We start from the raw sequence: 12,659 nt of genomic DNA on the forward strand, positions 1-12,659 counted from the left end.
TCAGTCCGGTCACTAACATCGACTATCCTGGCAAAGGCAGGAATACCTGTGAAACCAGTCGTGATCTGAAAGCTCAGCTGCAACCACCATGCTGCATTCTATATGGGCATGACAACCAGTAAGCTGTCTGTCCCCATGAACGGCCACCAACAAACTGTGGCCAAAAATCAAGTGTACCACCCTGTTGCTGAACATACTGCCGAACATAATATCCCTCATCTCAATGACTGCTTCACAGCCTGGGCCATATGGATCCTTCCAACCAACACCAGTGTTTCTGAATTGTACAAGTGGGAACATCCCCTGCAATATATATCCTATGCTCCTGTAACCCTCCGCACCTCAACCTTTGTTAGTCACCCATCCATCCAGACCCTCCCTGTTCCCATTCCAGCACTACACAGTCATCATTTATCCGCCATACCCACTCCTTTAATTTCTTTTTCTTTCTCTCCTTTCCCTCTCCACATCATCTCTCCTGTCCTCCGTCTAACTGCAACACTACACTGTCTGCCACACCCATCATGCACTGGTGCTGCTGCTGCTAGCAGTGTGGTTGCAGCTCTCAGACTGCAGACGTGTGTGCAAGGTGTCTACTGCTGACAAAGGCCTCACTGCCCAAAAGATATAATTGTGTGAATCTTTTTTGTATCTGACTCAGGCTATATGATGAGTAGGAACTTTCCTTTTCTTATATTGTTACATTCCATACTGAGTAAGTGAAATTGTCTTGTATGTAGAGATGTGAGGGGGGGGGGGGTTTTCTTGTTTGCTCCACAGGTAGAGTGGGGGAAACGACAGGATGGCCTGGACAGTGATTATGGGGACAGATCTGGGAGGAAAGAGTAGTGGTAAACAGAACATGCACTTATGTGTGTACTTTTAATGTTATATTAAGTTGCCAATCAGTTTAAAGAGTGTGTGGTTTACCAAGTTAATCTGATCATTTATGAGTTGTTTCTTTTCTGTTATGGTTCTTTAGATGTGGTACTTTTCTTGTAAGGTTAGTAGTTTTGTGTTGTTTACCCTTATGATTTCCATGTCTGTGTCGTTGGTTGTAATTTAATGTTGGTGTTGGTGTAAGTGTTCTGCAAAAGTTGAATGATTTGTCGTATGCTTCCATGTTCTTTTTATCTGGTGTCAAATGTCCTAATGGTTTGACCTGTGTATCTTCCATCACATGTATTGCATTTCAGTTGGTATGATGCAGATCAGTTTTTTCTATTTTTTTTTGGAAGTATTCCTGAATTGAGTTGTTGGTTTGGTGTGCTATTTTTATGCCTTGTGTTTTTTTAAAAATATTGTGTGTGTGTGTGTGTGTGTGTGTGTGTGTGTGTGTGTGTGTGTACCCATTTTTTACGTTCTTTCACACTTTGTGCTGCATCTATTCTTGTATTTTGTGTATGATTTTGACCTTGTGTTGGTGACAGTTGGGTGTTTGTCCTTTTCTGTTTCTTGTTAAGCTTTGTTACTAAGTTCTCTTTGTATCCATTGTTTGTAGCTATTTGTATTATAGTAGTAATTTCTTTTTTGTAATTGTATCTAATGGTACTCTGTTTAGTCTGTGGAGCATGTATTTAAGTGCTGTCTGCTTTTTAGAATTGGGGTGTTGTGATGTTCATGTGTAATTGTTGTTGGTTTTTGGTATATGGCAAATTTGTGTTGTTTTGAATCTTTATGGTGATGGCCAAGAAATTTATCTGTTTTTCTTATTCTCTATTACAAAATGTATCTTATCATGAACAGAATTATGTCTGTGTGTAACTGGTCAATTTTATTGTTTGGTTCATCTGTACAAGATATCATCCATATATCTAATCTAGTATAGGATGTTGTACCTACTTGGCACTATTTTGTTAAATATAATCAGTTCTACATGGTTCATGAATATGTTTGCTTTTGTTCCAGACACTGGGGATCCTATTGGAAATCCTTTACTTTGTAAATATAATTCATGATTGAACTGACAATTCTGGTCTGTTGTTAGCTCTAGAAGCCTGATTGTTTCTTTGGTGTATTCATGTGGAAGTGTACTGTGTGTCCTAAGATTTTGTTCTATAATGTTTGTTTCAGTTATTGGTATACATATACATCAAATGACTGGAGGATTTGTGTGTCTGCAATTTATGTCTTCTATGTACTGAATCAATTATGTGGTGTTCCTTATAGTCCTGTCTCCTTGTAATTTGTAGTTTTCTGATAAGATTTTCAACATGTATCTTGCAAGTGGGTAAGTGGGAGCATTTCTATAATTCACAATAGCTCAGACTGGGAGATGTTTTTTGTGTAACTTTGGTTGGCATTGTAGAGAAGGTGCAGCTGGATTTGCTTGAATCAGTTTTCCTTTTGCACTGTTTTCAGTTGTATGTTCAACATCTTTTAGAGTGTATCTCAGCTTCATTTGGAATCTGTCTGTTGCCTCTGATTTTAATTGTATAATTTTATTTTTGTGATGGACTATTGTGTCTTACTGATGTATTGCTCTTTACCCATGAGAACCACTGTGTGTCCTTTATCTGCCTTCGTGATGATGGGGTTCTCTTGCTGTAGTTTCTTTCTAAGTTTTGTCAGTGTTATAGAATCTGTATTGCTTCAGTTTCTTCTGCTTTCTTTCATCTGTGTTACGTTTTTGATTTCTTTACATAGAAAATCTCATAGTTGAATCAGAAAGCATTCTCACACAGGAAAACAGAAACAAAGCAAGTGAGGTAAAAATTGGTCTGACTAGATAGCTAGTCAGTAATGAAATCAAAAACATAACACAGATGAAAGAAAGCAATACAGATTCTATAACACTGACAAAACTTAGAAAGAAACTATAGCAAGAGAACCCCATCATCACAAAGGCAGATAAAGGACACACAGTGGTTCTCATGGATAAAGAGCAATACATCAGTAAGACACAATAGTCCATCACAAAAATAAAATTATACAATTAAAATCAGAGGCAACAGACAGATTCCAAATGAAGCTGAGATACACTCTAAAAGATGTTGAACATACAACTGAAAACAGTGCAAAAGGAAAACTGATTCAAGCAAATCCAGCTGCACCTTCTCTACAATGCCAACCAAAGTTACACAAAAAACATCTCCCAGTCTGAGCTATTGTGAATTATAGAAATGCTCCCACTTACCCACTTGCAAGATACATGTTGAAAATCTTATCAGAAAACTACAAATTACAAGGAGACAGGACTATAAGGAACACCACATAATTGATTCAGTACATAGAAGACATAAATTGCAGACACACAAATCCTCCAGTCATTTGATGTATATGTATACCAATAACTGAAACAAACATTATAGAACAAAATCTTAGGACACACAGTACACTTCCACATGAATACACCAAAGAAACAATCAGGCTTCTAGAGCTAACAACAGACCAGAATTGTCAGTTCAATCATGAATTATATTTACAAAGTAAAGGATTTCCAATAGGATCCCCAGTGTCTGGAACAAAAGCAAACATATTCATGAACCATGTAGAACTGATTATATTTAACAAAATAGTGCCAAGTAGGTACAACATCCTATACTAGATTAGATATATGGATGATATCTTGTACAGATGAACCAAACAATAAAATTGACCAGTTACACACAGACATAATTCTGTTCATGATAAGATACATTTTGTAATAGAGAATAAGAAAAACAGATAAATTTCTTGGCCATCACCATAAAGATTCAAAACAACACAAATTTGCCATATACCAAAAACCAACAACAATTACACATGAACATCACAACACCCCAATTCTAAAAAGCAGACAGCACTTAAATACATGCTCCACAGACTAAACAGAGTACCATTAGATACAATTACAAAAAAGAAATTACTACTATAATACAAATAGCTACAAACAATGGATACAAAGATAACTTAGTAACAAAGCTTAACAAGAAACAGAAAAGGACAAACACCCAACTGTCACCAACACAAGGTCAAAATCATACACAAAATACAAGAATAGATGCAGCACAAAGTGTGAAAGAACGTAAAAAATGGGTGTGTACACACACACACACACACACACACACACACACACACACACACACACACACACACAATATTTTTAAAAAACACAAGGCATAAAAATAGCACACCAAACCAACAACTCAATTCAGGAATACTTCCAAAAAAAATAGAAAAAACTGATCTGCATCATACCAACTGAAATGCAATACATGTGATGGAAGATACACAGGTCAAACCATTAGGACATTTGACACCAGATAAAAAGAACATGGAAGCATACGACAAATCATTCAACTTTTGCAGAACACTTACACCAACACCAACATTAAATTACAACCAACGACACAGACATGGAAATCATAAGGGTAAACAACACAAAACTACTAACCTTACAAGAAAAGTACCACATCTAAAAAACCATAACAGAAAAGAAACAACTCATAAATGATCAGATTAACTTGGTAAACCACACACTCTTTAAACTGATTGGCCACTTAATGTAATAGTAAAAGTACACATATAACTGCATGTTCTATTTGCCACTACCATTTCCTCCCAGATCTATCCCACTCACTGCCCAGGCCATTCCTCCCATTAAGGAGAGAGTAGTGTTCATGAACAAAAAGGGGTAGCGAACCTTGATACCCCCAAGAGCACAGTGTGCCATGGATGCCTGTTCTCTGCAGAACGATGCTTTTGGAAACCGCATTGGGCAGGTGCTAAAAGGTTTCGGGACTCCAGCCACCAGGCTAAACAGCAATTGACCGTACACTCCAAAACCTTACATGCACTACTCGTAAGAGAAATGGGATGACAGCTAGAGGGGAGATGTTTGTCCTTTCCAGGTTTTGGAACAGGAATGATGATAGCTCCCCCCATCTTCTGGGAAAGGTACTGTCGGTCCAAATTCGGTTACAAAGACAAAGGACGTAATGCACACTACGGTATGATAAATGCAACAACATTTGGACGAGGTTGCCATCGGGTCCTGGGGCAGAAGAGCAAGAGGATGAATGTGTGTTGGAGTTTCCACAGAGAGAACACTGTTATAGCTTTCGCGATTTTGAGAGGAGAAAGCAAGAGGTCACACTTCAGCTGCTCGTTTCTTTGTGACAAAGGCTGGTTGGTAATTTGAAGAGCTCAAAATCACAGCAAAGTGTTGACTCAATGAGTTAGAAATGGCAACTGGGTCCACTAAGGTACCTAGAGATCGGGGAGAAACTATCAGTGCCGGATAAGTGTTGAATTCAACTCCAAACTACAGATTGAGGGAGTGAAGGAGATAGTAAAGAAGTCCCAGCTTGCATTCTGGCTATCGTGGATGATAACAGCATTGCGCATGTAATTACTTATAACAGACACAGTTGGCCAATGTTTGATGGTGGTGCAAAACGTATTGCATCACAGCATGTCTCATTCCAGAAAGGAACTGGGGGGTGCCGGGGGAAATGGGAGGTACGAGGTATTGTACATTCTGTGGCTGTAAGAATAACTTCCATAACATGAGTGACCTGATCGTCGATGCTAGGAAATTGACGGTCATCAAATGTCATTAGAGAGGACAAAAAAGGATCCAATCAGCTTGGGAAAACTTCCAGCATCTTGGGCGCATAGATGGCAGTTGTGGCTGTAATCAAATGACACATGGAAAATGGTCACTCGAGTGTGTATCAGCAAGAACAAACCATTCAAAACGCTGAGCTAGATGAACAGTACCGACCGAAAGGTCCAAATGAGAGAAGTTTGACATGGAGGCAGACAAAAATGTAGGTTCCCCAGTGTTGAGGAAAACAAGATCTGCTTGGTGGGAGAGGTCAATCAATAGGGAGCCTCACGGACAAGGACGTAGAGATCCCACAAAGCGGGTAGTGGTTATTAGAGGAGATCTGCTGTTGCCATTGGTGTGGATGATGGAATGTATATGGTACAAAGAGAGAAGGTGAATCCAGAAAGTGAAAGATGTACAGCAAGAGCTTCAAAGGAACTGTTGATGGAGACTGGGTGACAATGGACTGTATCAGGGAGAAGAACAAAGTCCCCTGGAGTGCTATCAACGGAGGGGAGAACAAACCGGACTGATTGGAAATGGGGGGAAAACAAAGCAATCGTGGGTAAATAGCTTTGTTTCCTGAAGACAGAGGATCACCGGGGAGTAGAATCATAAGAGCCTCAACAACTCATCCCAATTGGAGCGAATTCCGTGGAGGTTGCAATGGATAATTGACATAGGGTGGACAGAAAAGGGAAAAATCTCGCCACGGTTGCTGTCAAATCAACGACCACCGAGAGCTGGCAGCTGATGGCGTGGTATGGCATTCAGCCGAAGGCAGAAGATCCTGATCCATAGGTCGCACACGAGGCAGCTCCTGCCGCCAGTGATCGGCTGGTTGATAGGCCGCCAGCGGTGCATCTCAGCAACACAGAAGACAGCCAAGTTCGGCTACCATTAGGTGGTGCTGTAGATGAGACGTGCTGTGGCAGAGAAGGAGAGGAACTTTGTTTCTTTTGAGCCTTCTTGGAAGCAGGACGTTGAGAGGGACGAATTGATGGTTGGCAGGTTAGTGCACGTAAAAAATCTTTGCAAGTAGGCTCTTTGTTTTTTGAAATCTGGGTGTCCGATTTTAGGGCCCGTGATTTAGCAAGAGCTGATGAAGGGTGAGCCTTAGAGTGGAGCGGTTGAACAGGTGATCTTTTGGCTAACCGACCTGATGACTGTGGCGCTAAAGGTAAGATCACAAGTCTGTGGCAACTTGCTTAGTAGGCCAAGGAGATGCAAGGACAGTGCTATATTTATCCACTGAGAGGACAATGGGCTTTCTAGTGACAAACAACTTACGAGCAGCAAATGTAGACACCTTTTCCTTCACTCGAATTTCCTAAATAATTTGTTCATCTTTGAAAATAGGGCAATCTCTCGAGGAAGCAGTGTGGTCACCCATACAGTTGATGCATCGAGGGGATGGAGGTGGACAAGCACCCTCATGGGCACCCCTGCCACATGTAATGTATTTGGCCGGATTGGAACAAGTCTGGCTGGTGTGATTAAACTGCTGACACTGATAGCAATGTGTAGGGTTGGGGATGTAAGGGCGAACTGAAATGATCTCACATCCCACTTTACTGTTCGATGTAAGTTTAACTCTGTCAAATGTCAAGAAGGTAGTACAGGTCGGTCCCAAGCCCTTGTCAATCCTTTTCATGACTATGTACAGCCATTACGCCCAGGTCAGACAGGTAATTTTGAATGTCCTCATTGGATAACCCATCATGGGAGTGGGTATAAACCACCCTGTGTGATGAATTTAAAGCACAGGGTGCTTCCACCTGGACTTGGAAGTTGTGTAGCAGTGTAGTTCACAGCAATTTTTGTGCCTGGAGAGCACTGTTTCTGACAACAAGGTGCCAATTTTTTAATCAGGAACAAGACTTTACAGAACATGCAATTGCATCGACACCTTTCTGTTTAATGAAAGGGTGGACTAGAGAAGTCTTGACCTTCATCAGACCAAGAACCAACTAGGAACTGTGACACTGATGGAAGAAGGGTCTGTGACTGACTCGTCTAGCTTTCTGTTGTGTGCAGAAGTAGAGGAAACCATTGTGAAAGTATCCCCCATGATTAGCGGCATCTCCAATGGCACACTCCTTCCTCACTGGGACCCCTCTCTGAGGGCACTCCCGCCTTAGGTGATTGTCCACACCTCAGGTCACACCTTCCGAGAAACAGACGGAGGGACTAATTGGCACATTAGGAAGGTACCAGTTCAGGTAATCACCCATCCCTGGGCCTGGCCTTTACCAGGGAGTACATACAGGTTCTACTTGTCTACCTGGGGCGGGGAATTACACGTTACCCTGTCACCAGCTACGCGTGGGAACGAATAGGTCGGCCTTCAGACATAGAGAGGAAAGAAAGAGAAATGGAGGAACAAAGAAAGGAAAGAAGTGCCACAGCGGAGAAGAGGGTAAGGAGAAGAGGCAAGGAAAAAGAAGACAAAGTGAGGACAGCGACTTTCCAAGAAGAGAAACTACGTCTTACAGTCACAAGCGTCCATCTCCAGACCTAGACACAAAACACACTCCCAAAACGAGGGACAAGGGGGGGGGGGGGGGGCGGAAAAGGAAGGTATGCAGCCCGGAAAGGAAAGAGAGCTGCACTAGCTCGGGGATTTGTGGACCCCCTGGGGGGACAGACTACATAAAGAAACACCCCAAGTAGCTTGCAGACCAACTTCATAATGTTTTTAATCTAAAAGAATCAGAAAATAAATGTACAAACCTGTGTATCTAATTTACCTAATACCACAGAAGATGGTTTGAAAATAAATACATTGCAGTCAACTGAAGAGAAATAACATAACAGATGTTAACAGCTGCTGCAGAAGATGGCAACACAAACGAAATAAATTATGTTTCAACAAGATGGTGCTACTGTGCACACAACTGACAACACTATGCATCTTGCAGAAGGGTTTTTTGGGAAACATGTCATCTCAAAAAACATTTGGTCTGCTCACTCACTGGACGTTACTCCACTGGCCTTTTTACTTTGGGGAGCAGCAAAATCTGAAGTGCATTGGACTCACTTTTGCATGCTTTGTGAGTTATAGGGTGTTGCGCGATTGATCATTTTCAAATTCAAGGTTTTTTCAGAGCAAATTTTTTCCTCGTTACTTTTTTATTAAATTGTGACAAACATCGTTTTCTCAAAACTTTATATTTATTAGAATATGTATAAAAATAATTTTATTTGTGGTGTGACTTATACTACTAAAGAAATAATTTGTAATTAAAATAGTAACTGCTGTATTTTGATTTGCAGCCAAAAAAAAAATTCTGGTTTTACAAAGTTATATACACTGTAACTTGCTGACTAAAGGGTACGAACTGTAGAAATTTGTCATGGTAAGAATGAATAAATTATTTCCTTACATTTTTTATTTATGCCAAAATCTTTGAGGTTTCACTCAACATGTGCTCTTTTTGTTTCTAATTCTTCGATTTCAGCTAGCTTTCATTTTTTTCCAATAATCATTCCTCCTCTTTCATCTTCCTTCACCTCATGTTTCATTTTGTGTTTGTACGAAGAATGTGCATTGCGAAAAGAGTATGATACTTTTGTTGATGTTGAAATTGTCAGCCCCAACTCATGATACGGCTCGACAAGTATGAAACAGTGCTGGAATATTGTGTAAACATTGTATCACCAACAGGTATTGTGGTTGGTTGGTTGGTTGGTTGGTTGGTTGGTTGGTTTGGGGGGAGGGGACCACACAGCGAGGTGATTGGTCCCATCGGATTAGGGAAGGTTGGGGAGGGAAGTCTGCCGCATTGCAAAGAAGCCATCCCAGCATTTGCTTGGAGTGATTTACGGAAATCATAGAAAATGTAAATCATGGTGGCCGGATGCAGATTTGAACTGTCGTCCTCCCAAATCAGGTATTGTGTGTATAGCACGTAGATTCCCCTTTAAATATTAAAATGCTATTTGAAATCACAGATGGTGATACATCGACATGGGTATGGAACAGAAAACATTTTGAAAATGCCTGGCTTTTTCCAGGTTCACAGGACACACTGTAGTTAAAACTGAAATACTTGCACTTATGAGAAGCATATCACTATCAGATCTGCAGAAAGTATTTTCAAAAAGTGGGTTCAGGCTTGTATAGCCACCCATGGAAATCATTTCCAGCCTGTGTCTGTCTTAACTGCATAGCAACTTTCCGAACTGTAGTATCCTATGTGCGTATGATTTTGACTTGAGTGAGTAAATAACGTGTCTTGGCAAGTGCCTGACACAGCTCCCAGAGATCATTTGGTTTTCTTGATTGTTGCAGGTCCTCATGTAAGCCGCCATCCCTGTAGAGAGTGAATGACCCTACAACGAGAAGAAGCGCATCCCGTGTCCTAGAATATGCAAGGAAGCTGTCAGAGAAAACCTGCTACTCAGATGTCAAATGAAGATACATTTTGTTTTACAGTAACCACTGCTGCAATATGATAAGGTGTATGTCATTGTTAGAGAGTGTAGCATTGTGTCCAGTTCCTGTAGTAATACAAATTAATATAGGACATTACATTTAGTTTCTGTAAGTAATTTTTCTTTGGAAATTTTTCCATTCAGAAACAAAATTATTAGTTTCACAAATAGTTTATGAGACCTCAGTGATTTCAGTGTGTCTGTTGTCCACTAAAATGTGTTTACTACTTTTCAGTTGGTACTGCTTTCTCCAAGTTTTACTTTGTTTACTGATTTATCAGATTTTTGTGACTGTCCAATATCTTGATATTTTTCCCTGTATATCTTTAGTTTTAAAACCAATAAACACTATTAGAGCATAGCTCCTGGAGTTTCCATGTTGAAACTTCCATTTGTTTTAGAAAGGTAATTCCATCACTAAATGTAATAAGACTGAACGTTACCTCGCTACCAATTCTGCTATGTTGCTTTCTTAGGATCACACGGCAGTCTCTCTTGCAATTGTACATTTCAGTATTAAAATAAATAAACTTTTTGCTCTCTTTTATGCTTAACTTTTCAATAATGACATCTGTTTTAAGTTGCTCTGATACAAACTAATGAATCCACAAACAAATACAGTAGCAGCGAAGAGACATTTGCAGATGGAAAGGAGATGAAGAAAGTATGAACAAATAAGAATAAATACTCATTATGGAGGATGATTTTATAAAGAGGGTAATTAAATTAAAAATGTTAATTCAAGGAAATGTAGGTAAGTGGCTGGAGACAAAGCCATCAGAGCATTGAAAATCAATTGTAATAAAGTAACATCATCAAATACAGCTATTTTGTAGTCAAGTTCAAAAGAAAGAGAATAGTTATTTTACATAAAACAATAGTTTGTTCACCGCATACGTACCTTCACTAAGTGTAACTTCCAATACTGCAGCAATAAACACACTGAGATGGATCTCAGCACTTTTAGTTTATAGAACATTACTTGTTTTCATGAGGGAGCAAACAGGAATTTCATTATGGTAATTTTGAGTATCCTGTGCTTTCACTTTAATTTCTTTATTGATCAGTTCCTTATTAAACAACAGAAAGTCCATATTGGAGTACCAACATTATTATGAAAATGATAGGTTGGCACTCACCATAAAAATGACATGTGGAGCCCCAGACAGGCACACTGAAAAGACTGAGCTTTTGGCCAAGGTTTTCTTCAGAAAAGAAAAAAAAAATACTTACATTCATACAAGCAAGCAAGCAAGCACACCTCACACACAAATGACCACTGTCTCCAGCCAGAATGCAATGGTGTTGCACCGAATGCAAGTAGCAGTCCTGACTGTGTTGGGGAAGGCAAAAAGTCCCAGGTTATGGGTGGGGGAGAGTACTGCAGGGACTAGATGGTAGCCAGACAAGGCTGCCCTACAGAGAATCAAGACACTGGGAGAGGGGAAAATGGGGAGTGGTGAAAGGTAGGAGCAGAGAAGGAGAAAGACCAGTGGGTGCATTGGCAGAGAGCGGAGCACAATGAGGGTGAGGGGATGTGAAAAGACACAGCGAGCAGAAATGGTTGCATGAATAATGTGCGGACAGTATGTTACTGTAGGGCTGAGGCTTGGACGATTTTGGGAGTGTGATAAGTCCTATCAGTACAGTTCAAAAAAGTTGGTGGTACAGATGGCCTGGGTTGAGACAGCCATTGAAATCAACCGTGGTATGTTCAGCTGGATGTTATGCCAGAGAATGATCCACTTTCTCTTGGCCACAGTCTGGTGGTGGCAGTTCATCCTGGTGGACAGATGGTTGGGAGTCCTATCAATATGAAAAGCTGCACAATGATTGCAGCAGAGTTGTTACAAGATGCAGCTGCTTTCACAGGTGGTCTGGCCTCTGATGCGATAGGATAAGCTTGTGGCAGGACTGGAATAGGAAGTGCTGGGTGGATGGATTGGGCAGGTCTTTCATCTTTGTCTTCCACAGGGATATGATTCCTGTGACAAGGGGCTGGGATTGAGAGTGGCATAGGGATGGACTAGGATGTTGTGGGAGTTGCCACTTTAGAAGAGGTGAGGAAGGCCATGAGTAAAATGTTCCAAATTTCAGGGTATGATATAAACAGAGCTCCGACAAAGAATGTGGTTCAACTGTTCCAGTCCCGGGTGGTACTGGATGGCAAAGAGGGCATTCCTTTGTAGCTGGTTTTTGGAGGTGGTGGGAAGAGGACACAAGAGATCTGTTTGAGGACTAGATCTAGGGGACAGTGCCCATCTCCCAAAGACCTATGTGAGATCAGCACACTCATCACTGCAAATATACTGACCCTAGGTGGGCACATTTTGTAGGAGACTTTTTTGTTGTTTATTATTATACGGCTATGCCTAATGGTTTCTTTTCATGCAGTTTTCTAAAACATACATACGCATATAATATTACATCATTGCTGTTGTACCAGGTGACAATGCTTATGTTGATAGGATAATGGACCCTTTACTTTTCTGAGTATAACAAGTAAACCATCAGTTCACTTTATCACAACATAGATAAGAAGAATTACTCAACTTTGTACAACCCACTCCCATAAGAATGTGATGAGTATTAGAACTGTGTCTGAACATTAACACATCGCTTGATGCAGGAAAATTATGCGTTTTTCACTCAGGATACATCCAACAACAATTTTCACATAGTGGTCTGC

General features: G+C 40.5%; 1 protein-coding gene across 1 annotated transcript in view; it reads left to right on the plus strand.

Annotated features, from left to right (window-relative positions):
• LOC124718977 (corticotropin-releasing factor-binding protein) overlaps positions 1-10,515 on the plus strand; it is a 1,088,124-nt gene extending 1,077,609 nt beyond the window's left edge. The window contains exon 10 of the mRNA XM_047244648.1: positions 9,828-10,515. The gene's annotated coding sequence lies outside the window, so the exon portion shown is untranslated. The remainder of the gene's footprint in view (positions 1-9,827) is intronic.
• The last annotated feature ends 2,144 nt before the right edge of the window (positions 10,516-12,659 follow it).

This window comes from Schistocerca piceifrons, chromosome 10, assembly GCF_021461385.2.
Source record: "Schistocerca piceifrons isolate TAMUIC-IGC-003096 chromosome 10, iqSchPice1.1, whole genome shotgun sequence".
In the NCBI taxonomy this organism is placed as follows: Eukaryota; Metazoa; Arthropoda; class Insecta; order Orthoptera; family Acrididae; genus Schistocerca; species Schistocerca piceifrons.